Source organism: Mustela lutreola, chromosome 1 (assembly GCF_030435805.1).
Source record: "Mustela lutreola isolate mMusLut2 chromosome 1, mMusLut2.pri, whole genome shotgun sequence".
Lineage (NCBI taxonomy): Eukaryota > Metazoa > Chordata > Mammalia > Carnivora > Mustelidae > Mustela > Mustela lutreola.
In genome coordinates, this window is record NC_081290.1 from 68,979,262 (window position 1) to 69,005,451 (window position 26,190).

Below are 26,190 nucleotides of genomic sequence, written 5' to 3' on the forward strand. Positions count from 1 at the left end.
AGGGAGATGCCTGGCTCAAGGAGAGGGTTGTCTATGACTTCCCACATGGGTACCCCATTGCTAAGGGTGGCCACCCTTCCTCAGGGAGATTGGGCGGGAGAATGCAGATCTTACTTTGAGAAACTGACTTCATTTCCTGAAAATGGGGTATTTCCTGAAAATCAGATTTCCTGATAGTGGGATCAGACAGGAAATCTATCTTTAGTATTTTGGGGAAGTTCCATACTTTTACTAGCATGGCTGTGCCAACTGAAGTCAATTCTGGATGATTTCTACCTATAAACCAAGCTTTTCTTTCTTTCTTCTTTTTTTTTTTTTAAGATTTTATTTATTTATTTGACAGAGATCACAAGTAGGCAGAGAGGCAGGCAGAGAGAGGGGGGGAGGCAGGCTCCCTGCTGAGCAGAGAGCCCGATGCGGGACTCGATCCCAGGACCCTGGGATCATGACCAGAGCCGAAAGCAGAGGCTTTAACCCACTGAGCCACCCAGGCGCCCCTAAACCAAGCTTTTCTGAGAACCTCTAGCAGAGAACACGAGGAGAACATTTTCAAGACGTTGCTGCTTCACCTGGATTGCTTTTTGATGGCACATCATCTGGGCTGTCTGAGGACTTAAGACCGTGGGTCTGAGGCCTGGAGTGATTCTGAGCAGAGCTGGTGGGTTGGGAGGGCTGCAAGGCACAGAGACAGGTTTCCAGAAAACTGTCTGGGGTTCCCAGCATCTTACTGTTTTTGAATCAAAGCCCTGAGATCCTTAAAATGCCAGCAGTGTTAGAACATGGACCAGAAAAACACATGTCTTTGTGCACCCGACACCACCTAAACTATTGGCCCTTTCTTGTCACTTGAGCTGAGTACGAAGGATTGGGAGTGGGAGCTTGTGGGGGGTGGTCCTTGGCCAGACTTTGTGTTTGGGGGACAAAGGCCTTCCATATAAGCTTGTGCTGAGCCTGAGGAGGGGTCTGTGTGGAGAACCCCTCTGCAGGCACTGCTGTCCCTTTATGTCCCCTGCGCCTGCCCCAGTGCACCTGCTGCTGGGGGAGCACCTGCCCCCTTCTTTCTGCCCGAAGGCTCTCTCCAGCACCAGTAGTGCCTCTTCCTCTGTGAGTCACTGCCAGCCTGCAACGTGGGAAAGTGGAACTCGATGACATCCAGCCCTGGGGACAGAGCCAGTGCGGGTGGGACATAGTCTCCTAGCAGGACTGAGCACTAGGCCCACACTACGCTCACTCTCCTCCTGGGGGCTCACGGTGCCACATCCTCCCTCAGTCTCCCTAGACCCAAGTTCTCCTCTGCTCGGGGACAATCTTTGTCCCGGGCTCCACATGCTGGGACTGGGAGCAGATCATCTGGACCTTCTGGACTTGTGCTTCCATGCCCATGACATGGGCACAGGCTGGCCTCATAGACTTGTCAGAGGAGACCCAGTGCAGGAAGATGCAGGGCATTGCAAGGGAGATGCTAAGTGACCCCAGAGGGAGCACACAGACCTTGCACAAAGCACCAGGCTCACAGCACCCAGCACAGGATGCAGGCATCAGGCCACAGGTCATGGGGAGTCCTGGCAGGGGAGGCCTGGGGGCGATCCCTGAGGAGGGTCCGTGGAAGGGTCCCTGAGGAGGCAGGAGACAAGGAAGACAGGAGACAAGGAAGATGTCAAGACAGAGCTTCCCAAGGATGTTGATGGAAGAATCAGAGGATCGCAGAGATCCTTGGGAAAACTGAGAGGTTCTGGACATGTTGGATGAAACACTGTCATTTGGTCAGAAAAGTTGTGTCACAAACCCCCAATTGACACTGGATGATTTACTCTTCGTTGGTTCTAGGAATCAGTGCATATGTGCCATTAGAACTCACAGTGCATGAAGTCTAGGATATACTTACTTTTCTGGACTAGATTCTTCTTGAGGAAGTGCTAAGCATGGGTCTCCATTTTTTTTTTTAATTTCTTTGTATATAAGAGGTTTTTATTTCATTACAAATATTCTTTACATAGACAAATTTAAACATATGGGTTGATTTCTCCATTTTGAAAGTTAGCATTTTTTTAGTATGGCAGACAATTATGTTCTTATTGTTGCTGCATTTTTTATAATTTCTTTTCCACTTAACAGTATTCATTGTTTTTGCACAACACCCAGTGCTCCATGCAATGCATGCCCTCTCTAATACCCACCACCTTGTTCCCCCAACCTCCCACCCCCCGCCCCTTCAAGACCCTCAGGTTGTTTTTCAGAGTCCATAGTCTCTCATGGTTCACCTCCCCTTCCAGTTTCCCTCAATTCCCTTCTCCTCTCCATCTCCCCATGTCCTCCATGCTATTTGTTATGCCCCACAAATAAGTGAAACCATATGATAATTGACTCTCTCTGCTTGACTTATTTCACTTAGCACAATCCTTCCAGTCCTGTCCATGTTGCTACAAAAGTTGGGTATTCATCCTTTCTGATGGAGGCACGATACTCCATAGTGTATATGGACCACATCTTCCTTATCCATTCATCTGTTGAAGGGCATCTTGGTTCTTTCCACAGTTTGGTGACCGTGGCCATTGCCGCTATAAACATTGGGGTACAGATGGCCCTTCTTTTCACTACATCTGTATCTTTCACTACATCTGTAAATACCCAATAGTGCAATTGCAGGGTCATAGGGAAGCTCTATTTTTAATTTCTTGAGGAATCTCCACACTGTTCTCCAAATTGGTTGCACCAACTTGCATTCCCACCAACAGTGTAAGAGGTCCCCCTTTCTCCAACACATGTTGTTTCCTGTCTTGCTAATTTTGGCCATTCTAACTGGTGTAAGGTGATATCTCAATGTGGTTTTAATTTGAATCTCCCTGATGGCTAGTGATGATGAACATTTTTTCATGTGTCTGATAGCCATTTGTATGTCTTCATTGAAGAAGTGTCTGTTCATATCTTCTGTCCATTTTTTGATATGATTATCTGTTTTGTGTGTGTTGAGTTTGAGGAGTTCTTTATAGATCCTGGATATCAACCTTTTGTCTGTACTGTAATTTGCAAATATCGTCTCCCATTCCGTGGGTTGCCTCTTTGTTTTGTTGACTGTTTCCTTTGCTGTGCAGAAGTTTTTGATTTTGATGAAGTCCCAAAAGTTCATTTTCATTTTTGTTTCCTTTGCCTTTGGAGACATATCTTGAAAGAAGTTGCTGTGCCTGATATTGAAGAAGTTACTGCCTATGTTCTCCTCTAGGATTCTGATGGATTCCTGTCTCACGTTGAGGTCTTTTATCCATTTTGAGTTTATCTTTGTGTATGGTGTAAGAGAATGGTCGAGTTTCATTCTTCTACATATAGCTGTCCAGTTTTCCCAGCACCATTTATTGAAGAGACTGTCTTTTTTCCACTATATTTTTTCCTGTTTTGTTGAAGATTATTTGACCACTGTTTATTGTTCCACTGGTCTATGTGTCTGTTTTTATGCCAGTGCCATGCTGTCTTGGTGATCAGAGCTTTGTAGTAAAGCTTGAAATCAGGTAACGTGATGCCCCCAGTTTTATTTTTGTTTTTCAACATTTCCTTAGCGATTCAGGGTCTCTTCTGATTCCATACAAATTTTTGGATTATTTGCTCCAGCTCTTTGAAAAATACCGGTGGAATTTTGATCAGAATGGCATTAAAAGTATAGATTGCTCTAGGCAGTATAGACATTTTAGCAATGCTTATTCTTTCAATCCAAGAGCATGGAATGGTCTTCCATCTTTTTGTGTCTTCTTCAATTTCTTTCATGAGTGCTCTGTAGTTCCTCGAGCACAGATCCTTTACCTCTTTGGTTAGGTTTATTCCCAGGTATCTTATGGTTCTTGGTGCTATAGGAAATGGAATCGATTCTTTAATTTCCCTTTCTGTATTTTCATTGTTAGTGTATAAGAAAGCCACTGATTTCTGTACATTGACTTTGTATCCTGCCACGTTGCTGAATTGTTGTATGAGTTCTAGTAGTTTGGGGGTGGAGTCTTTTGGGTTTTCCATATAAAGAATCATGTCATCTGCAAAAAGAGAGTTTGACTTCTTCATTGCCAACTTGGATACCTTTTATTTCTCTTTGTTGTCTGATTGCTGTTGCTAGGACTTCTAATACTATGTTGAACAAGAGTGGTGAGAGTGGGCATCCTTGTTGTGTTCCTGATCTTAAAGGGAAGGCTGTGAGCTTTTTCCCATTGAGGATGATATTTGCTGTGCGTCTTTCCTAGATAGATTTGATGAAGTTGAGGAATGTTCCCTCTATCCCTATACTTGAAATGTTTTAATCAGGAACGGATGCTAGATTTTGTCAAATGCTTTTTCTGCATCGATTGAGAGGACCATGTGGTTCTTCTCTCTTCTCTTATTGATTTGTTCTATCACATTGATTGATTTGCAAATGTTGAACCATCCTTGTAGCCCAGGGATGAATCCCATCTGGTCATGGTGGATAATCTTTTTAATGTGCTGTTGGATCCTGTTTGCTAGGATCTTGTTGAGAATCTTAGCATCCATATTCATCGGGGATATTGGTCTGAAATTATTCTTTTTGGTAGGGTCTTTGCCTGGTTTGGGGATCAGGGTAATGCTGGCTTCATAGAAAGAGTCAGGAAGTTTTCCTTCTGTTTCAATTTTTTGAAACAGCTTCAGGAGAATAGGTGTTATTTCTTCTTTGAAAGTTTGGTAGAATTCCCCAGGGAATGCATCAGGTCCTGGGCTCTTGTGTTTTGGGAGGTTTTTGATCACTGCTTCAATCTCGTTACTAGCGATTGGCTGATTCAGGTTGTCAATTTCTTCCTGGTTCAATTTTGGGAGTTTATAGTTTTCCAGGAATGCATCCATTTCATCTATGTTGCTTAGCTTATTGGCATATAACCGTTGATAATAACTTCTGATGATTGTTTCTACTTCTTTGGTGTTTGTTGTGATCTCTCCCTTTTCATTCATAATTTTATTAATTTGAGCTTTCTCTCTTTTCTTTTGGATCAGTGTGGCCAATGATTTATTGATCTTATTGATTCTTTCAAAAAACAAGCTTCTAGTTTCATTGATACATTCTACTGTATCTCTCGTTTCTACCTCATTGATCTCTGCTCTAATCTTGATTATTTCCCTTCTTGTGTGTGGAGTTGGTTTAATTTCTTGTTGATTCTCCAGTTCTTTAAGGTGCAGAGATAGCTGGTGTATTCTGGATTTTTCAATTTTTTTGAGGGAGGCTTGGATGGCTATGTGTTTCCTCCTTAAGACTGCCTTTGCTGTATCCCATAGGTTTTGGACCGAAGTGTCTTCATTTTCATTGGTTTCCATGAATTGTTTAAGTTCTTCTTTGATCTCCTGGTTGATCCAAGCATTCTTTTTTTTTTTTTCTTTTTTAAAAGATTTTATTTATTTATTTGACAGACAGAGATCACAAATTGGCAGAGAGGCAGGCAGAGAGAGAGGGAGGAAGGGAAGCAGGCTCCCTGCTGAGCAGAGAGCCTGATGTGGGTCTCAATCCCAGGACCCTGAGATCATGACTGGAGCTGAAGGCAGAGGCTTTAACCCACTGAGCCACACAGGCGCCCCTGACCCAAGCATTCTTAAGCAAGGTGGTCTTTAGTTTCCAGGTGTTTGAGTTCCTTCCAAACTTTTCCTTGTGATTGAGCTCCAGTTTCAAAGCATTTTGATCTGAGAATATGCAGGGAATAATCTCAGTCTTTTGGTATCGGTTGAGCCCTGATTTGTGACCTAGTATGTGGTGTATTCTGGAGAAGGTTTCACGTGCACTTGAGAAGAATGAGTATTCTGTTGTTTTAGGGTGGAATGTTCTGTAATATCTATGAGGTCCATCTTGTCCAGTGTGTCATTCAATGCTCTTGTTTCTTTATTGATTTTCTGCTTTGAAGATCTATTACTGAGAGAGGCGTGTTAAGATCTCCTACTATTAACGTATTCATATCAATATGACTCTTTATCTTGATTAATAGTTTTCTTATATAATTGGCTGCTCCCATATTGGGGGCATAGATATTTACAATTGTTAGATCATCTTGGTGGATAGTTCCTTTAAGAATGATGTAGTGTCCTGGGGCACCTGGGTGGCTCAGTGGGTTAAGCCTCTGCCTTCGGCTCAGGTCATGATCTCAGGGTCCTGGGATCGAGTCCCATATAAGGCTCTCTGCTCAGCGGAGAGCCTGCTTCCCCCTCTCTCTCTGTCTGCCTCTCTGCCTCCTTGTGATCTCTGTCAAATAAATAAATAAAATTAAAAAAAAAAGAATGATGTATTGTCCTTCTGTATCTCTGACTAGAGTCTTTAGTTCAAAAAGTAATTTATCTGATATGAGAATCACTACCCTGGCCTTCTTTTGAGGCCCACTGGCATGAAAGATGCTTCTCCATCCCTTCATTTTCAGTCTGGGTGAATCCTTAGGTTCGAAATGGGTCTCTTGTAGACAACACATGGATGGGTCCTGTTATTTTATCCAATCTGTAACCGTGTGTCATCTTATGGGCGCATTTAGGCCATTCACATTGAGAGTGATTATTGAGAGATACATTTTTATTGACATCGTGTTACCTTTGAAGTCTTTTTTCCTGTAGATTGTCTCTATATTTCTGTTCAATGCTATTCTTAGGATTTTTCCTCTTTTATAGAACTCCCCTTAATATTTCCTGCAGTGTCAGCTTGGTGGTTGCATAGTCTTTTAAGCCTTGCTGGCCTTGGAAACTCTTTATTTCTCCATCCATTTTGAATATCAGTCTTGCTGGATAAAGTATTCTTGGCTGCATGTTCCTCTCATTTAGCGCCCTGAACATATCTTGCTAGCCTTTTCTGGCTTGCCAGGTTTCTGTGGACAGGTCTGATGTTATTCTGATGGGTTTTCCTCTGTACATAAGGAGCCTCTTTGTTCTAGTGGCTTTCAAGAGATTGTATCTACAATTATGATTTCTCAATTTTACTATTAGGTGCCTTGATTTTTTTTTTAGTATCTATAGTCTTGGGGGGAGTCCATTCTGCCTCTAGTACATGAATGCTGGTTCCATTCATGAGACTGGGAAATTTTTCATGGAGAATTTGTTCCACTATATCTTCTAGACTTCTTTCTTTCTCCTCCCCTTCACGGATTCCAATAATTCTGATGTTGGAACTTTTCATGACGTCATTTATTTCCTTGATTCTGTTTTCATGGGTTCTAAGCTGTTTGCTCCAGGATTCCTCCTGGTCTTTTCTCTCTATCTGTTTGTCCTCCAGATCATTAATTCTATCTTCTGTCTCAGTTACCCTAGCTTTTAGAGAATTCAGATTGGATTGGAACTCATTGAGAGCATTTTGAACATCATCCCTGGTGGCTTTCAGTTCTGCCTTAACATTGTGAACATCATCCCTGGTGGCTTTCAGTTCTGTCCTAATCAATTCCATTTTGTATTCCATGGCTTTCTCCAACCTAGCTATTTCCTGGATAATTGTTAGCTGAATTCCTTTTCTGACATATTGTCTATGTTGATAGCAATTAGCTCTGCTGCAGATGGCCCAGCCTCTGAATTTTTCTTCTGTTGGGCATTCCTCCTCCTGGTCATTTTGGTGAAAGATCGCTGAATGGATGTAGCTGGATGTATTGACTGTGGTGCAGTCGAGGTGCACCCTGGAACACTTCTGAGCAATCAAGAGTCCCCACCTCAATGAAAGAAAAAAGAGTGAGATAAAAAAAAAAAAAAAAAAAAAGAAGAGAGAGAGAGAGACAGGAAAAAAAAAAAGATAAAATAAAAGAGAAGGTCCAGCCCAAATGGGCCCCAAGGTAAGATTTATGAGGTAAACAAACAAAAACAGACAAATAAAAAGACTGAGAAAAGTAGATGACAAGAAAAAAAAAATATATATATGTATAAAAGCAAGACAAAAAAAAAAAAAAAAAAAACCTCGTCAAAAAGAACCCCAAGTTTAAGATTTATATACTACTAGGACAAACACAAATACATAGAAACACTGGTGGAAGAAAAACATGAGAGAGTGGTTATAAATTCTCAGTGTGGGGGAAGAAATTTATTTTGATTCTTCCTGGATGTATCTTGATATCTTTGTTAAGGGACTCAACTTTCCTAGGATAAAGAGGGATTAAAAATTGGTTTACCTATAGGGTTAGCATTGATTGGGGAAAAGGGACTACATTGAAGTTTAATTCTATATGTATATTAAAAAACAAAAATAAAAAAAGAATCAACTAAACTAAAATGAAATTTAAAAAAATTAAAAAATAGAAAAGCAAAAGAAAAACGAGGGTATATGTATCAAAAAGTTCAGGTTAAAAGGTTATTATGGAATTTGATGTACTGGACATCTTACTGTGATGTAAATAGGTTTAAAAATTATCTATAAAAAAATGAACCAGAATGGTGGGAACGAATTAAAAATAAAAGTTGTATCTATGAAGGAGTGGTAGTTGTTCTCCTGTCTTTTTTTTTTTTTTTCTGGTTGGCTTTCTGGGGGAGGGGTCTGCCACGTGGGTTTTCAGGCAATGTTTCCTGAGTTAAGTCCTCCCACTTCCCTCAAGGGTGTGGGCTCTGAGGAAACCGGTTTTTCAGACTTTTGTTCTCTGGAGGTTTTGTTTGTTTTTTCATTTGTTTTCTCTTGCCTTGACAGCTTTTGATGGTTTTTGGAGGTTTAGAGGAAAGCAAACAGCACCCAGACTTCCCTCTCAGAGACAAGCCTCAGTCTGTTCTCTGGGTGTTACAGAGCACATAAGTTCCCCCTCAGCTGCTGGCAGAGTACGTTCTGTTTTGCAGTCCCTGGGGACAAAGGAACTCCTGCTAGTACCCAAAACCACAACAGCAGTGGCTTTCTGGGCAGCTCCAGACTGCCAGAGAGGTTCCAAGCAGCGATAGCACACTGAGATTTTCCTGCTGGCCCAGGCTGGGAGTACTCAGCCTTTCCAGGACCAAGAGTGCCAGAGAGCCGGGCTGGCACCTGCACGCACCTCTCTCAGGGGAAGGTGTGGGGCGCGACTCAGACTCCAGTAGCATGGTGCAGTGTGCACGTGGAGTCTGCAAAAAGGCTGTGTTTCTGCCAGCTGGCGAGGCTCCCAGCCCCTCAAGGGAGCCACACCCCATGCACTCTCAGGTGTGCTTGTGGCTCAGGGACCAAGATCTGGTTTCTTTGCTGCACTCTCTCTGGCTCAGCGCCAGGGGTGGCTGTCCTGGGTCTGGGGACTTAAGCCCCTGTACCTAACTGCCCTGATTCCCACAATTTACCCCTATGATCCTTTGCTCTTTTTGAGTGCTTTCAACCAGACTCCAGGTTAATGCTGGTCCCCAGTTGCAGGGCACTCTCGTATTGGGGTATTACTTTCCAATGGGTCGCTTCTGGTGGCTCTCTCCCCCTTTTGTTTATCTTCCAATATCAGTCCAATGTTCCCACTTCGCTTTACCTGCCCACTGGCATCTTCTGCCCCTGTAGAGATCCAGACATGTATAATTCTAACCTCAGGCTGATTTCATGGGTGATCAGGGTTCTTTGGTAGATAATCAGCTCACTTTAGGGTACAGGTTGAAACGGCGCCTCCTCCTAGTTCTCTGCCATCTTGCCCCCCCCCAACACCTGTTTTATATTCTGTTGTTAATTTTAGCCATTTTGTCAGGTGTCTGTTGATATCTCACTGGAGTTTCCATTTGCATTTCCCAGACAACCAATGATTCTGAGCATCTTTTCATGCCTGTAAGCAGTGTTTAAGTCCCCTTTGGAAAATTTTCCATTCATGTGTTCTGCGCATTTTTTAATTGAATTACATTTTTTTTAGGTGTTTGGTTTTTTAAGATCCTTTTATGATTTGGATATTGAGCCTTTATCTGATATGTCATTTGCAACTAGCTTTTCCCATCCTGTCGTTTGTCTTTTCATTTTGTTGATAGGATCCTCCACTGTGTAGAAGTTTGTTATTGTTTTTGTTGATGATGATCATGATGAAGTCCCATTAGTTTATTTTTGCTGATGTTTCCCTTTTCTGAGGAGACGATTTAGTAGGAAATTTTTATGGCCAAAGACAAAGAGTTTACTGCATGTCATCTCCTCTAGGATTTAAAAAAAAATTTATTTATTTATTTTTTAAATTTCTTTTTAGTGTTCCAGAATTCATTGTTTATGTACCACACCCAGGGCTCCATGCAATACATGCCCTCCTTAATACCTACCACCAGGCTCACACAATCTCCCACCCCCATCCCCTTCAAAACCTCAGTTTGTTTCTCAGAGTCCACCGTCTCTCATGGTTCATCTCCCATCTCCCCCTCCAATTTCCCCCATCTGTATTTCTTCTTTGGAGAAATGTCTGTTCATGTCTTCTGCCTACATTTTAACTGGAGTATTAGTTTTTTTTGGGTGTTGAGTTGTATCAGTTCTATATATTTTGGACAGTATTTCTTTTTTTTTTTTTTAAAGATTTTATTTATTTATTTGACAGAGAGATATCACAAGCAGATGGAGAGGCAGGCAGAGAGAGAGAGAGAGAGAGAGAGAGAGAGAAGCAGGCTCCCCGCTGAGCAGAGAGCCCGATACGGGACTCAATCCCAGGACCCTGAGATCATGACCCGAGCTGAAGGCAGCGGCTTAACCCACTGAGCCACCCAGGCGCCCCTTGGACAGTATCTCTTTATTGCACAGGATATCTTCTCCCTTTCAGTAGGTTGTATTATTATTACTTTTTTCATTGTTTTTCCACTGTGAAGAAACTTTTTATTTTGATGTAGTCCCAATAGTTCATTTTTGCTTTGTTTCCTTTGCTTTAGGAGACAGTCTAGAAGAATGTTGCTATGGTCCATGTTAAGAAGTTACTGTCTATGCTGTCTTAGAGGATTTTTATGGTTTCAGGTCTCACATTGAGATCTTCTAACTCTTGAGTTTGTTTGTCTGTATGGTATTAGGAAGTCGAGTAATTTCATTCTTTTGTGTGTAGCTGTCCAGTTTTTCCAACACCATTTGTTTTAAAGATAGTCCTTTTCCTTTTTGATATTCTTGCCTGCTTTGTGGAAGATTAATTGACCACATAATTGTGAGCTTCTCTCTTGTTCCCTTGGTCACTGCATTATTTTTGTGCCAGTACCACACTGTTAGGATGACTACAGCTTGGTAGTATAACTTGAACTCTGGAATTGTGACTCCTCCAGCTTTTTCTTCTGAACATTGCATTGGCTGTTTAGTATCTTTTGTGGTCACATACAAATTTTTAGGATTGTTTATTTGAGCTCGTTTTGTTTAATAGAAATTCAATAAGCCAACTTATCATTAGTTTCAGATGCAGTATTCAATAATAGGTCAGGTGTGTATAATACCCAGGGCTCATTGCATCATGTGCTCTCCTTAATGCCCATCACCCAGTTACCCCATCCCCCATCCATTTCCCCTCCAGCAACCCTCAGTTTTTTTCTGTAGTTAAGAGTCTCTCATGGTTTTCCTCCCTCTCTGATGACTTCCCATTCCATTTTCCCTTCCTTCCCTTATGATCCTCTGTGCTGTTTCTTATAATTCACACGTGAGTGAAACCATATAACTATTGTCTTTCTCTGATAGACATTTTACTCAGCATAATACCCTCCAGTTTCATCCAGGTTGATGTGATGGTAAGTATTCATCCTCTCTGATGACTGAATAATATTACATTGTAGATATGAACCACATCCTCTTTATCCATTCCTCTGTCCATGAATATCTGGGCTCTTTCCATAGTTCGGCTATAGCAGATATTACTGCTATAAACATTGGGGGGCAGGTGCCACTACTTTTCTAAATCTGTATCTTTGGGGTAAATACCTGGTAGTGCAATTCCTGGGTCATAGAGTAGCTCTATTTTTAACTTCTTCAGGAAGCTCAATACCATTTTACAGAGTGTCTGTATGAGCTTGAATTCCCACCAACAGTGTAAGAGGGTTCCCCTGTCACCACATCCTCACCTTTATTTTTTGTTCCCTGCCTTGATAATTTTAGCCATGCCAACTGTTGTTAAGTTGGTATCTTACTGTGGTTTTGATCTGTATTTTCCTGCTATTGATGTTGAGCATTTTTTCATGTGTCTTGGTCACTTGAATGTCCTCTTTGTAGAAAGGTATGTTTGTGATTACACTAATGTGTTAAGCTAGAACAAATCTGCTCTGAAACCTGTCCCACACTCTATCTCATATTAAAACAGAAACAATATTAGCTTTCTAGATTATGAAGTGGTATCTGTCTCTACTTATGCTCTTGAATGCATAGGTACTGAGCTTGGACAGAAAGAGACCATGGCTCCTGTGGGCTAGAATTAACAGATAAGAGTATAAGAATTTAGAGAAATTTGAATTCCAGGCATACAGTGAATAATTATTGTTGAGTAAATACTCCCAGGTAGGGCTTAAGAACATTACATAACAATAATTTTTTCAAATAGGTTACTGGGTGAAAAGTCTTTTTCTTTTTAAGGATTTTATCTATTTATTTGACACAGAGAGAGAGATCACAAGTAGGCAGAGAGGCAGGCAGAAGGAGAGGGGGAAGCAGGCTCCCTGCTGGGGTCTGGCAGGCCCAATCTGCAGGCACTGAGGTGAGCTCCCCACTGGGATGAGTTGAGGACAGGGGTCAGGCTGAGAGTCAGGCTGCAGTTTTGTGTCCAGGGTTGGGGGGCTGAAAGTGGGGATGGCCTCAGGGGGCCATGCAGGATTCTCCTGCTTAGAGGTTTTTACACAACTTCAAATGGCATGGCTTCCTTCTTGGGAACAAGTGGAGACCTGTGGTGTAGATTAGGGGTTCCCAATCTGGAGGGCTTGGAGGCCAGGACTCTGAGAATGGAAGCCTGAAAACCCAACCTAGGGTTAGGGTTAGGGCCTAGGGTATGGCATGCTCGATCAGCCAGCACTGAGGTGAACTCCCAAGGGGGCTGACTTGAGGGCGGGGTTCAGGCTGAGTATCAGCCTGCAGATTTGGGTTCAGGGGGGCTGCTGATGGTAGGGGTGACCTCAGGGGGACTGCAGGTTTCTCCTGGTTGGAGGGTTTTGTGCAGCTCCAGTTGGCACAGTTCTCTTCTGGGGGCAGCTGGAGTACTATGGTGTGACTCATGGGTTCCCATCTGAGGGCTTGGGTGCCAGGCCTCAGGGGATGGAAGCCTGAAAACCCAATGTAGGTTTAGGATTAGGGCCCAGGGTCCTGACAGGCATGACACGCCAGCACAGAGGTGAGCTGCTCTGGTGCCTGAGTTGAGCATGGTGGTCAGGATGAGTGGCACCCTGAGGGTTTGTATACACAGGGACTGCTGATGGTGGAGGTGAACTTAGTAGGACATGCAGGTTTGTCCAACTTATATAGTTATGCACATCTACACTGGCATGGTTTCTTTCTGGAATACAGCTGGAGTCCTGTGGTTGGCTCAGGGGTCCCAAACTGGAGGGCTTGGGGGCCAGGTCTCTGGGGACAAAAGCCCCAAATCCCAGTTTAGGGTTAGGACTTAGGGGCATGGCAGCCCCGATCTGCTGGTGCTGAGGCGGGATCCCCATGGGGCTGAGTTGAGGCCAGGTGTCAGGCTCCGGGTTTTTGGCCAATTCTGATGAGCTTTCTGCCCAATCAATATCATTTTGGGCAGAAAGCCTATGAGCATTGGTTGGCATTGTGTGGTGACTCGGGCCATATGCGACCCTGGCATGTGAAGAGCTTTCTTACTAAGTGGGTATTGCAACTGTCCAGGACCATAGGCCGCACCCACACAGCTCCCCTGATGGCCCCCGCTGAGGCAAGCTCCCGGAGGGCAGAGTTGAGGGAGGGGGTGAGGCTGAGAATCAAGCTCCAGGTGTGTGGCCTGGTGCGGGGATGGTGGTGGTGGCCTCACAGGGGCATGCAGGTTTCTCCTGCTCAGCAGGTTTTGCACAGCTGCAAAAATACGGTTCCCTCCTGGATGGCAGGCAGAGACCTGTAGTGTGGGTCAGGTTTCCCTAATCTGTTGGGCTTGGGGGCCAGGCCCCTGGAGATGGAAGCATGAACACCAAACCTAGGGTTTGGGTTAGGGCATAGGAGCATGGCAAGCCCAGTATGCCAGCAGTGAGGCAGGGCTCCCCAGAGGGCTGAGTAGAGGGCAGTTGTGGCTGGCCTTCTGAGGCAATTCAGGCCACATGTGTGCTTGGCCTTCAGGGCACTTGGATAGGGCTAAGGCAGCTCCCCTGAAGGCCCCTGCTGCTGGAGGTGAGTTTGCCGTGGGTTTCCTGGCAATTCTCACAAGCTTTCTGCCCAGATCCATACTGATTTGGGTAGAAAGGTCATGAGAATTGGCCAGTGTTGGGCAGAAATTCAGGCCGTGTGCGCACTCAGAGTTTGTACCTTTTCTCCCTAAGTGCATGTTTTACTTCATGAAAAGTGGGGTAAAAATGGAGTCATTTTCACTCTCCTGTTCTGTAGATGATCATTTTCAAACACACTGTGGTAGGATACACTAGTTTCTGATTGCATAAGGAATCCTCAGAAAGCTGCCATGAAAGATTCAGATTTCAGAGCATGTACATGTTCTATTGATATGTTCCTTTCAGTTTGCCCAGGTACAAAGGTTAAGTGGAGAGAAATATGGCAGAAGAGAAAAGGAGTTATTGAGCATTCAGGAGGTAGTCTTTTCCCTTTCTCATGAAAGACATGGGCCAGCATAATTTTAGAAGAAGGAGGGGGGATCCCAGATCTTTATGGCAGAGAGGGGAGCTCTTGGTCTATCTAGAGCTGACAGGTCCCTGAGGAGAGCTGAGCTAGAGGAATGGAAGGGAAGAACTGTTGGTGCTGAGGTGGGTTCCCCAGGGGGCTGAGTTGAAGAAGGGGGTCAGGCGGTGTGTCAGCCTCCGGGTTTGTAGCTCGGGGGGTGCAGAAGGCGGGGGAGTCCTCACGGGAACATGCAGGATTATCCAGCTCTGAGGGTTCTATGCAGCTCCAAATAGACTGGTTTCCTCCTGGGTGCAGGTGGACTTCTAGGGTGTGGCTCTGGAGTTCCCAATCTAGAGGGCTTGGGGGGCAGGTCCCTGGGGATGGAAACCTGAAAATGCAACCTAGGAATAAGGTTAGGGGCTATGGACATTGCAGGCCCAATCTGCTGACACTAAGGCAGAATTTTGGGGGTCAGAGTTGAGGATGGTGATCAAGCAGCATGTCAGGCTCTGGATTGGTGGCCAAGGGTGCCACCGAAGGTGGGGGTGCCCTCTGGGAAACATGCAGGTTTCTCCTGGCCTGAGGGTTCTGAGAAGCTCCAAATGGCACAGTTTCTTCCAGGGCTGCAGGTGCAGTCCAGGCCTGAGTATCAGGGGTCCCCAATCTGGTGAGCTAGGGGCCATGCCTGTAGGATGGAGGCATGAAAACCCAACATAGAGTTAGTGTTAGGGCCTATGGGGATGGGAGGCCTGATTTGCCGGTGCAGAGGTAGGATCCTCCAGGGTTGGAGTTGAGGACAGGGGTCACATGGTGCATCAGGCTCCAGGTTGGTGGCTGGGGGCAGAGGGTGCCAAGTTTGTGGATCGCCTCAGGGAGACATGCAGATTTCTCCCCGTCAGAGGGTTGTGCATAGCTCCAAATGGCAGAGTTTCCATCTGGGTGGCAGGTGGATTTGTGGGGTGTGGCTCTGGGGTCCCCAATTAGGAGGGTTTGGGGCAAAGGCCCCCAGGGACGGAAGCCTGAAAACCCAATATAGGGTTCAGGTTAGGGCCTAGGGGCATGACAGGCCGAACTGCCAATATTGAGACCAGTGCCCCAGGTGGCTGAGTTGAGGGAGGGTTTGTCCATGTGTGTGCCTGGCTTTTAGAGTGCTTTCTTGCAAGGTTAGGGCTGTGACTACTCGGGACCTTGGGCTAGGCACAGATGGTTCCCCTGAATGTCTGCACAGCCAGAAGGGAGGTCACCGGGTGTTTCTGCCCATTCTCACAAGCTTTCTGCCCAAATTGATATCAATATGAGCAGAAAGCTCGTGAGAGTTGGCTGGCATTGTGTGTCTGCTTGGGCCACAATCCCGCCTGTTGTTTGGAGCACTTTCTGGCTAGGTGAGTGTTGTGACCATCAGGGGACTTGGCCAGGAGCAGGCGGGCCCCATGTGGGACCCAGCTGAGGGGAGCTTCCCAGGGACAGAGTTGAGGGAGGGGCTCAGGCTGAGCATCAGGCTCTGTGTTTGAGGCCCAGTGGGGCACCGAAGGTGGGGGCATCCCAGGGGGCATGCAGGTTACTCCCACTCTGAGGGTTTTGTGCAGCTCAAAATGGCACAGTTTCCTCCTGGGGTGGCAGGCGGAGTCCTGGGGTGTGGCTCCAGGGTCCCCAGCCTGGAGGTCTCATGGGACAGGCCCCTGGGGATAGGAGCCTGAAAAACCAATGGAGGGTTACGGCCAGGGCCTAGGGGCATGGCAGGCCTGATCCACCAGAGCCAGAGTGGGCACCCCAGGGGGCTCAGAAGTGGGAGGCATTGGTGTCGCAGGCACCTGCCTTGTAGAGCGCTTTCTCACAGGGTTCAGTGGGTGACCACAAGGGACCCCGGGCCAGGCCCAAGCAGCGTCACTGCGGGACCGTGCTGCTGGAATCGAGTTTGCAGGGGATTTTCTGGCCAATTCTCATGAGACTTCTGCCCAAATCGAAATTGAGCTGGGCAGAAAGCTTGTGAAAATTGGCCAATGTTGGGTGGCGAATTGGGCCCCACTGTTACCCGTGGTCTAGAGCCCTTTTTCATTTGGTGAGTGTGGAGGCCCCCTGGGAAATGGGTCATGACAATGCAGCGCCCCCGAGGGCCCCAGCCCAGGGGTGCTTTCTTGGGGCAGAGATAAGTTAGGGGTCACAGCTAGAACCCTGTGAGAAAGCCCTCAATGAGTCAGGCGCATGCAAGGCCAATGCCTCCTGCTCCTTATCCTCCTGGGTTGCCTTCCCTGCGCTGGGAGATCTGGCCTGCCATGCCCCTCGGCACTGGCCCTAACCCTCAGTTGGTTGTTCAGTCTTCCTTACCCAGGGGCCTATCCCTCGAGCCCTCAACTGGGGGAATCCTGAAACACACACCATAAATCTGCCTGCCACATGAGAAGAATCAGTGCTGTTTGGAGCTGCAGAAAACACTCAGAGCAGGAGAAAACCAGCATGCCTCCACTGAGGCCATCCCCCACCTTCGGCGCCTTACTGGGCCAAAACTTGGAGCCTGATGCCCAGTAGAACTCCTCCCTCAACTTTCTCCCGGGAAAGCTGCCCTGCGCGGGGGCCCTCAGGGTAGCTGCATGGATACTGCCCATTTCCTAGGTAGCCGCTACACGCATTGAAAGAATTATCACTCTAGACCAAAGGTGACAGTACGGCCCGAATTGCAACCCAACACCGGCCAATTCCCACAATCTTCTTTGCAAATTGATATCAATTTGGGCAGAAGGGTGGCGAGAATTGGCCAGAAAACCCATGGCAAACTCGCTTCCTGCAGCGCCTGTTTGCATGGCTTTTGTCTGGGCCTGGCCTGGTGTCCCGAGTGGTCATGGCCCGAATCCTGTGAGAATTCCCTCTGTGAGTCAGGCACATGCTAGGCTAATGCCTCCTGCTTCTCACCCTCTAGTGTTTGCACCCCAGCACTGGTGGTTCAGGCCTGCTATGACCCTAGGTGCTGGGCCTAACCCTTGGTTGGGTTTTCAGTATTCCTTCCCCAGGGGTCTCTTCCCTGAACCCTCCAATTGGGAAACCCTGAGTTACACCCCATGAGTCCACCTGCCACACAGGAGGAACCTGTGCCTTTCTGAGCTGCAGAATACCCTCAGGGCAAGAGAAACCTTCTAGCCCCCACTGAGGCCGTCTCCAACCTTCCATGCCACACTGGGTTGAAAACTCAGAGGCTGATGCCCAGTGAGAACCCCTCCCTCAACTCTGTCATGCACCACAGAAGCGAGTTCTCTGGGGGTTTTCTGGCCAATTCTCACAAGCTTTCTGCCCAAATTGAAATCGATTTGGGCAGAAAGCTTGTGAGAATTGGCCGGCATTGCGTGGTGATTTGGGCCCACCTCTCACTCTGTGGTCTAGAGTGATCATGGGCTTGGTGTGTTTCTCTGCCATTGAAAACATGGGCTGTGACCATGCGGCCCCTCTGAGGGACCCTGCCCAGGGTAGCTTTCTGAGAGCAGAGTTGAGGGAGGGGTTCTGGCTGGGTGTCAGCCTCCGAGTTTTCGGCCAGGTGAGGCACCAAAAGTTGGGGATGACCTCATGAGGGCATACAGTTTTCTCTCGGTCTGAGTGTTTTCCACAGTTCCAAAGGGCACAGTTTCCTTCCCGGTGGCAGGTTGACTCATGGGGTTTGTTTCAGTTTTCCCCAAATTGAGGGCTTGTGGGATATGCCCCTGGGTAAGGATGTCTGAAAACCCAACAGAGGGTTATGGGCAGGGTGTAGGCACATGGCAGGCCCAATCCACCAGCTCAAAGGCTTGCTCCCCTCAGGGTCGAGTTTAGGGGATGTGTCTGGCAGTCCAGCAGAATCGGGGGTTCTTTCCAGGGGGACCTCTGATTTTGAGGGTGGCTTTAGAAGCATATAAAGGTATCTTCCTCTCTGAGGGCACTGTGGAGCTCCAAATGGCACAGTTTCCCCCCCGCATGGCAGCCAGTTTCCTGGGTTGTCACAGAGATGCCCTTAATCTGGGAAGTTTGGGGGCCAGGCCTCTTGGGATGGAAGCATGAAAACAGAAACTACAGTTATGGTAAGGGCCTTTGGGCATGGCAGGCTTGATCTGCTGGTGCTGAGGAGGGCTCCCCAGTGGGCTGATGTCAGGATGGGCATCAGGTGGCACATCAGACTCTGAGTTTGTGTCCGGGGAGGCTATAGAAGCTGGGGGTGTCCTCAGGATGGTATGCAGGTTTCTCCTAGCCTGACGGTTCTGCAGAGCTCTAAAGGGCACAGTTTCCTCCCGAATGGCAGCCACAGTCCTGGGGTATCACTGAGGCATCCTTAATCTGTTCCAGTGTGAGTCTCAGATATGCCCAATCTGGCGGGCTTAGAGAACAGGCCTCCGGGCATGGAAGCCTGTACACCCCACCTAGGGTTAGTGTTAGGGCCCAAGGACATGGAAGGCCCAATGGGCTGGTGCTGATGTGGGCTCCCCTCAGGGCTGAGTTCAGGGCATGCTTCCAGCAGTGCAGAAAAATCCGGTTTTATGGTCAATGGGGCCTCTCATTGTGGGGGTGGCTTTAGGGGGACTTGCAGGTTTCTCCCCCTCTGAGGGTTTGGTGCAGCTCCAAATGGCATGGTTTCCTACCACCTGGTTGCTGGAGTTTTAAAGTTTCACTCAGGGGTCTTTAATCTGGTTGGCATAGGAGTCAGACCCCTTGGAATGGAAGTCCGAAAACTGAAACTAGCGTTAGGGTTAGGGTCTAGGGACATTACAGGCCCAATCTGCCTGCGCTGAGGTGGGCTCCCCTCAGGGCTGAGTTGAGGGCATGCGTCTGGTGGCGTGGCAGAATTCAGTTTTATGGTCAGTGGGGATGCCGATTTTGGGAGTGGCTTTAGGGGGTCATGCAGGTTCTCCCCTGTTAGGGGTTCAATCCAGCCCCAAATGGCATGGGTTCCTACAGCATGGTGGGTGGAGTCCTGGGGTATAGCTCAGGGGTCTTTAATCTATGGGGCCAGGTGGCAGGCTCAGCGGAATGGAGCCTGAAAACCTAAACTAGGGTTAGGGTTAAGGCCTAGGGGCATTGCATGACTGCTCTGCTGGCACTGGATGGGCTCCCCTCAGGGCTATGTTGAGGACATGTGTCCAGTGGCCTGGCAGAATCTGTCTTTATGGCCAGGGGGCCACCGATTATGGGAGTAGCTTTAGGGGCGCATGAAGGTTCCTCCCATGTTAAGCGGTGCATCTCCAAATGGCACAGGTTCCTACCACGTGGCAGGCAGAGTCCTCGGTGTAGCTCATGGGTCCTTAATCTGTGGGGCTGGGTGACCAGGCCCCTCATAATGGAAGCCTGAAAACCCAAACTAGGGTTAGTGTTAGGGACTAGGGGCAGTACAGGCCCGATCTGCCAGCGCTGAGATGGGCTTTGCTCAGGGCTGAGTGGAGGGCATCTGTCCAGCACTGCAGCAGAATCCAGCTTTATGGCTGGGGGCTGCTGAAGGTTGCAGTGGCTTTAGGAGGGAGTGCAGTTTTCTCCTTCTCTGAGGGTTTCGTGCAGCCTTGATGGGCATAGTTTCCTCCTGGGTTGCAGCCAGAGTCCTGGGGTGGGGCTCAGGTGTCCCCAATCTGGAGGGGTTGGGGGCCAGTTCTCTGGGGATGGAAGCCTGAAAAGCCATTGTAGGGTTAGGGTTAGGGCCTAGGGGCATAGCAGACCCAATCTGCTAGTACTGAGGTGGGTTCCCTGATGGGCTGAGTCAAGAATGGGAGTCAAGCGGCACATCGGGCTTGGGTTTTGTTGTCATGTGGGCTGTCTGCATTGAAGGTGGCCTCAGGAATGCATGTGGCTCTCTCGCGATCTGAGGGTTCTGGGCAGCTCTGAACGGAGGGGTTTCCTCCTGGATGGCAGGTGGAGTCCTTAGGTGTTGTTCAGGGGTTCCCAATCTGGAGGGCTTTTTGGCCAGGTCACTGGGCATGGAAGCCTGAAAACACAAACTAGGGTTAGAGTTCAGGCTTAGGGGCATTACAGGCCCGATCTGCCAGTGATGAGGCAGGCTCCCCTCAGGGCTGAGTGGAGGGCATCTGTCCAGCACTGTGACAGAATCTGGCTTTATGGCTAGGGGCCACTGATTGTTGGGATGGATTCAGGAGGGCATGTGTGTTTCTCCTGCTCTGAGGGTTTTGCACAGCTCTGATGGGCACTGTTTCTTCCTGGGTGGCAGCCAGAGTCCTGGGGTGTGGCTCAGGTGTCCCCAGTCTGGTGGAGTTGGGGGCCAGTTCTCTGGGGACAGAAGCCTGAAAAGCCACTGAAGGGTTAGGGTTAGGGCCTAGGGGCATGGCCGACCCAATCTGCCGGTGCTGAGGCAGGTTCCCTGATGGACTGAGTTAAGAACCATAGTCAAGCAACACTCCAGGCTTTGGGTTTTGTTGTCGTGTGGTCTGTCTGTGGTGAAGGTGGCCTCAGGAATGCATGTGGATCTTTCGCTATCTGAGGGTTCTGGGCAGCTCCGAATGGAAGGGTTTCCTCCTGGATGGCAGGTGGAGTCCTTAGGTTTGGCTCTGGGGTTCCCAATCTGGAGGGTTTGTTGGCCAGATCTCTGGGCCAGAAGCCTGAAAACATAAACTAGGATTTGGGTTAGGGCTTAGGGGTATCTAGGCTTGGTCTACTGGTGCAGAGGTGAGAACCCTGGAGGCTGAGTCAAACACAGTGGTCAGGAAGCACATCAGGCTATGAGTTTGTGACGGGGGGCGGTGTGGTTGGGGGTGTCCTCAGGGAGGTTGTTCCACTCCTAGGATTCTGCATAGCTTCGAATGGCACGATTTCTTCCTGGGTGGCAGGCGGACTCCTGGGGTGTGGCCCAGAGGTCCCCAATCTGAAGGACAGTGCCAGTGTGGCTTTAGACCTGTGGAGGGTTTGTGAGCTGCATTAGGTGTCTGTGGAAGGCCCAACAGTGCCGACTCACGCCACTGGAGGGTGTGGTGAGCTGTGGTGCAAGAGACCGTGGTAGGCGTGGCAATGCTGCTTGCCAAGACTGGAGGCAGAGGCAAGCTGCCAGTGGGAAACACACCAGAAGAGGAGTCCCTGCAGCCTGCTGGCTCTGAGGGCAGTGGTGAGGTGCTGGGTGAGAGACCCTTAAACATGAGGCACTGCAGCTTGTTTTTACAGGATGGAGTGTTGAGCTGAAGACTCTGTTTCTCCAGGCTCAAGAGTGGTGGTAACAACCGCTGGAGCCAGGCCCACACACAGCACTGTGCCCTGTTGCGCCTGGTTTGTGCTGGGTAGTGCCCCAGGTAATGTGCTGTCAGGATGGTTCAGTAGGGTCCTCCCGGTGGGGGTCTGGAGCCAGGGGGAACCAAACCTGACACATGGTGCCTTTGGAACCAAGGATTTGAGTGTTAGTTTGGAGGAGTATATTTCTTCTCCAAAAAGGACAAGGGCATCGGCCAGCTTTAGAAGGAAGTTAATGACCACTTAAGAAAACACAAGCATGTGTTTCTCCTCCTGGGAATTGGAGCAGGTGTGCAGGCTTTAGGTGGGAGGTTCCTGCTTATGCCCACCTGACAACCCTTCTTCACTCTGGCTCCACAAGACCTGAAGTTTGAAAATCAGCATCTGAATCAGTCATGCAACTTGTCCCAGAACATCAGTGTTCAGAGAATACAGCAGGTCCATGGGGCACAATATCATATCCATGCCAGGATGGGAGGTAAAACTTCTCTTTCACCCCAAACATCCTGGGTTTTCTCTCATCTCCAGTGGAGCCAAAAAGTTACACTAATGCAGCTATCAGCAATGGTGAGTGGATGCTAGAGTTCCCAAGTTTCCCTGGAGGGAGCACCTGGCAGGGGATCTCATTTTCTCTGTTTATTTCTGGCTTACAAAGGTATTTGGAACATCTATTTCCTAGGCAAACCCTTGGATTCTAAAGGGAAGATGAGATGGACTCAGTGTGTGTTTGGAACCTAGAATGCATTCCTTCGTGTAACAGTGTTTATTCCATTGGTCCTAGGCTTTAGTGGAATGGCCGGCATCTAGAGTGAGGTGCCTGTTTGTGGTCAGATAGAGGCTTGGAGGATGGCTTCTCCTTTGTCCAAGGTGATGTATCCCAATGGATTCATCTTTTTTTATCCAAAGAGTTCTGATGAGGGCAGAGGGAAAATTCCAAAGGATTCCAAAGAGCCTTGGATGATTGAAAAGGGAAGCTTGACTTTCTAGTTTCACTTGGTGGACCATCCAGAGAGTTGGCCATGGCATCCTTTCTCTGAAGTTTCATGGGTGGTGAAGTCAGAAGGAGAGTCTTTGGGAATTCCACTGGATAGAGGCATTCTGATGGCTTCCCAGGGCATGGCATCAGGAATCCTGGGGTGAATTTCTGGGGCTGCTTGCCAGACGCTGGGTGAGTCATGTTATCCCTCAGGTTTTCTGTTTTCTCCTTAGGAAATTGCTGGCGGGTTATGTTCTGCTTAAAGTGGAACCCTCCTGCACTGTTGGTGGGCATGGGGGTTGTTGCAGCCACTCTGGAAAAGAGTATGGTGGTTCCTCCATAAGCTAAGAACTGAAGAGCCCTGGGATCCAGCAGTTGCCCTCCAAGATATTTCCCTAAAGGGCACAAAAATGCACATTCAATGGGGTACAAGCACCGAAGCACCGTGATACTGACACCAACATTATCAACCATAGTAAAATGATGGAGAGAGTCCCAATGTCCATTCACTGATGAGTTATATATATATATATATATATGAATGTAGATCTATAATCTCCCACATCTTCTTAAAGGAGTAGGAGCCAGGTTTAGAAAGAATGAAATCTTACCATTTGCGAGGATGTGGATGGAGTTAGAGTGGATTTAGCTAAGCAAAATCAGTGAGAAAAGACCAATAGCCTATAATTTGACTTTTATGGATTTTCAGAAAGAAAGCAGATGAACATAATGAGGGGAGAAAGATAGGTTAATGATGAAACAGACTCAAACTTAGAGCACAAACTGAGGTTTGCTAGAGGGCAGGGGAGTGGAGGGGAAGGGTTAAATTGATGAGGGCTGTTAGGGAGGGTACTTGTTGTGATGAGCTCTGGGTGTTCTGTGCAGGTGAGGAATCACAAAATCCTACCCCTGAAGCAAAGGAATTAACACTACATGGAAGCAAATTGGAATTGAAGTCAAGGAAGGAAAGAAGACCATGTTCTACGTCATGAAGGGTGAGGTAAAAGCGGAGTGATTTTTGCTCTCCTGTTCTGTCGATGATCATTTTCAAACACACAGTAGTAGGATACACTAGTTTCTAATTGCACAAGGAGCCCTCAGAAAGCTGCCAGGAAAGATTCAGATGTCAGAGCATGTCCATGTTCCATCGATATGTTCCTTCCAGTTTGCCCAGGTACAAAGGTAAGTGGAGAGAAATAAGGCAGACGAGGACAGGAGGTGTTAAGCATTCAGGAGGTAGCCTTCCCCCTTTCTCATGAAGCCTTGGGCTGGTGTAAATTGAGAAGAAGGAGGGGGGATCCCAGAGCTTTGCGGCAGGCAGGGGAGTTTCAAGTCACCTAGAGCTGACAGAGGTCCCTGAGGAGAGCTGAGCTATGGGTGTGGCAGGCCCAAACTGCTGGTCCAGAGATGGGTTCCCTGAGGAGCTGAGTTGAGGATGGGGGTCAGGTGGTGCATCAGGCTCTGGGGGGCTGCAGAATGTGAGGGAGTACTCATGGGGACACACAGGTTTCTCCAGATCTGAGGGTTTTGTGCAGCTCCAAATGGACTGGTTTCCTGGTGAGTGGCAGGTGGATTCCTACAGTGTGACTCCAGGGATCCCAACCCAGAGGGCTTGGGGGACAGGCCCCTGTAGAAGGAAGCCTGAAAACGCAACTTAGGGTTAGGGTTATGGCCTTAGGGAATGGCAGGTCTGTTCTGCTGGCATTGATGTGGGCTCCCCACAGGGTTGAGTTGAGGGAATGTGTCCTGTAGTGTGGCAGAATCGGTGTTTCTGGCCAGCTGGACCACTAATGGTGGGAGTGGATTAGAAGGGCATGCAGTTTTTTTCCTCTCTGAGGGCACTGTGGAGCTCCAAACGGCACAGTCTGCCCCTGCATGACAGTTGGATTCTTGGGTTCTGCTTAAACTCCCCATCTGGGGAGTTTGGGGGTCAGGCTTCTTGGGGTGGAAGCCTGAAAACAGAAACTAGAGTTATGGTAAGGGGCTCAGGGCAAGGCAGGCTCTATCTGTTGGTGCTGAGGCGGGCTTCCCAGTGGGCTGACGTCAAGGTGGGCATCAGGCAACACATCAGACTCCGAGTTTGTGTTCAGGGCAGCTATAGAAGCTGGGGGTGTCCTCAGAGTGGCATGCATGTTTCTCCCAGTCTGAGGGTTCTGAAGAGCTCCAAAGGGCACGATTTCCTCATGGGTGTGGGGGCGCAGTCCTGGAGTGTCACTGAGGTGTCCTTAATCTATGCCAGCATGAGTCTCAGAGGTGCCCATCAGCAGGCTTGCGGAACAGGCCTCTGGGCATGGAAGCTTGTCCACCCCACCTAGGGTTAGTTTTTAGGGCCTAAGGGCATGGCAGGCCCAATGTATCAGTGCTGATGTGGGCTTCCCTCAGAGCTGAGTCCAGGGCATGCGTCTGGAGGCACAGCAGTTTCCCGTTTTATGGCCATGGGGTCCTCTCGTGGTGAGGGTGGCTTTAGGGGGGCTTACAGGTTTCTCCCCATCTGAGGATTTGGCGCAGCCCCAAACCACAAGCTCTCCTACCACGTGGTGGGTGGAGTCCTTTGGTGTCACTCAGTAGTCCATAATATGGGGGACATGGGGCCAGGTCTCTTTGGATGGAAGCCTGAAAACCCAAACTAGGGTTATGGTAAGGGCATAGGGGCATGGCAGGCCCAATCTGCCAGTGCTGAGGTAGGTTCCACGGTGGGCTAAGTTGAGGTTGGGCACCAGGTGTGGGCGTGGATTCTGGATTTGAATCCAGGGGGTCACAGACTCTGGGGGTGGCCTCAGGGAGCATGCCAGTTTCCCCACTCCGAGCAATCTGCATAGCTTCTAATGGCACCACTTCGCCCTAGGAGACTGGGGCATGCTGGGGTAAATCTCAGGTATCCCCAATCTGGTGGATGTGGGGGCCAGGCCTCAGGGTATAGAAGCCTATATACCCCACCTAGGGTTAGGGTTAGGGCCTAGGGACATGGCAGGGATGATTTGACAGAGCTGAAGTAAGCTCCCATCCTGGCGCAGTTTAGGACATTCATCTGGCCACGCCGAAGAATCAGGGCTTGTCCCCGGGGGGCCACCAATGGTAGTGGTGTCTTTAGGGGGACATGCAGGTTTCTCCCCCTCTGAGGGCTCAGCACAGCTCCAAATGGCATGGTTTCCATCCGTGTAGAGGGCGGATCCTGGGGTGTCTCTCAGCGATCCTTCATCCGGGCGACCTGGGGGCCAGGCTCCTCAGAATGGAAGTCTGAAAACTCAAAGTAGGGTTAAGGTTAGGGCCTTGGGTCATTGTAGGACAAATCTGCTGGATCTGAGGTGGGCTGCCCTCAGGGATGAATTGCAGGCATACCTCGGCATCACAGTATATGGCTTTATGGCCAGGGGGGCCTTGATGGTCAGGATAGCTTTATGGGTGCATGCAGGTTTCACCCCTTTTGAGGGCTTGACAGAGC

At 48.2% G+C, this 26,190-nt stretch overlaps 1 long non-coding RNA gene across 4 annotated transcripts in view; it reads left to right on the plus strand.

Annotated features, from left to right (window-relative positions):
* The first annotated feature begins 12,436 nt into the window (after window positions 1-12,436).
* The window catches only part of LOC131827425 (uncharacterized), a 47,174-nt gene continuing 33,420 nt past the window's right edge, over window positions 12,437-26,190 (plus strand). The window contains exons 1-2 of one of the 4 annotated variants that reach the window (XR_009352021.1): window positions 12,437-12,533; window positions 23,634-23,748. This is a non-coding gene — a long non-coding RNA (uncharacterized LOC131827425). Of the gene's footprint in view, window positions 12,534-22,561; window positions 22,640-23,633; window positions 23,749-26,190 lie in introns of those variants that run through there. The other 3 variants (XR_009352019.1, XR_009352020.1, XR_009352018.1) reach the window with 3 other exon arrangements.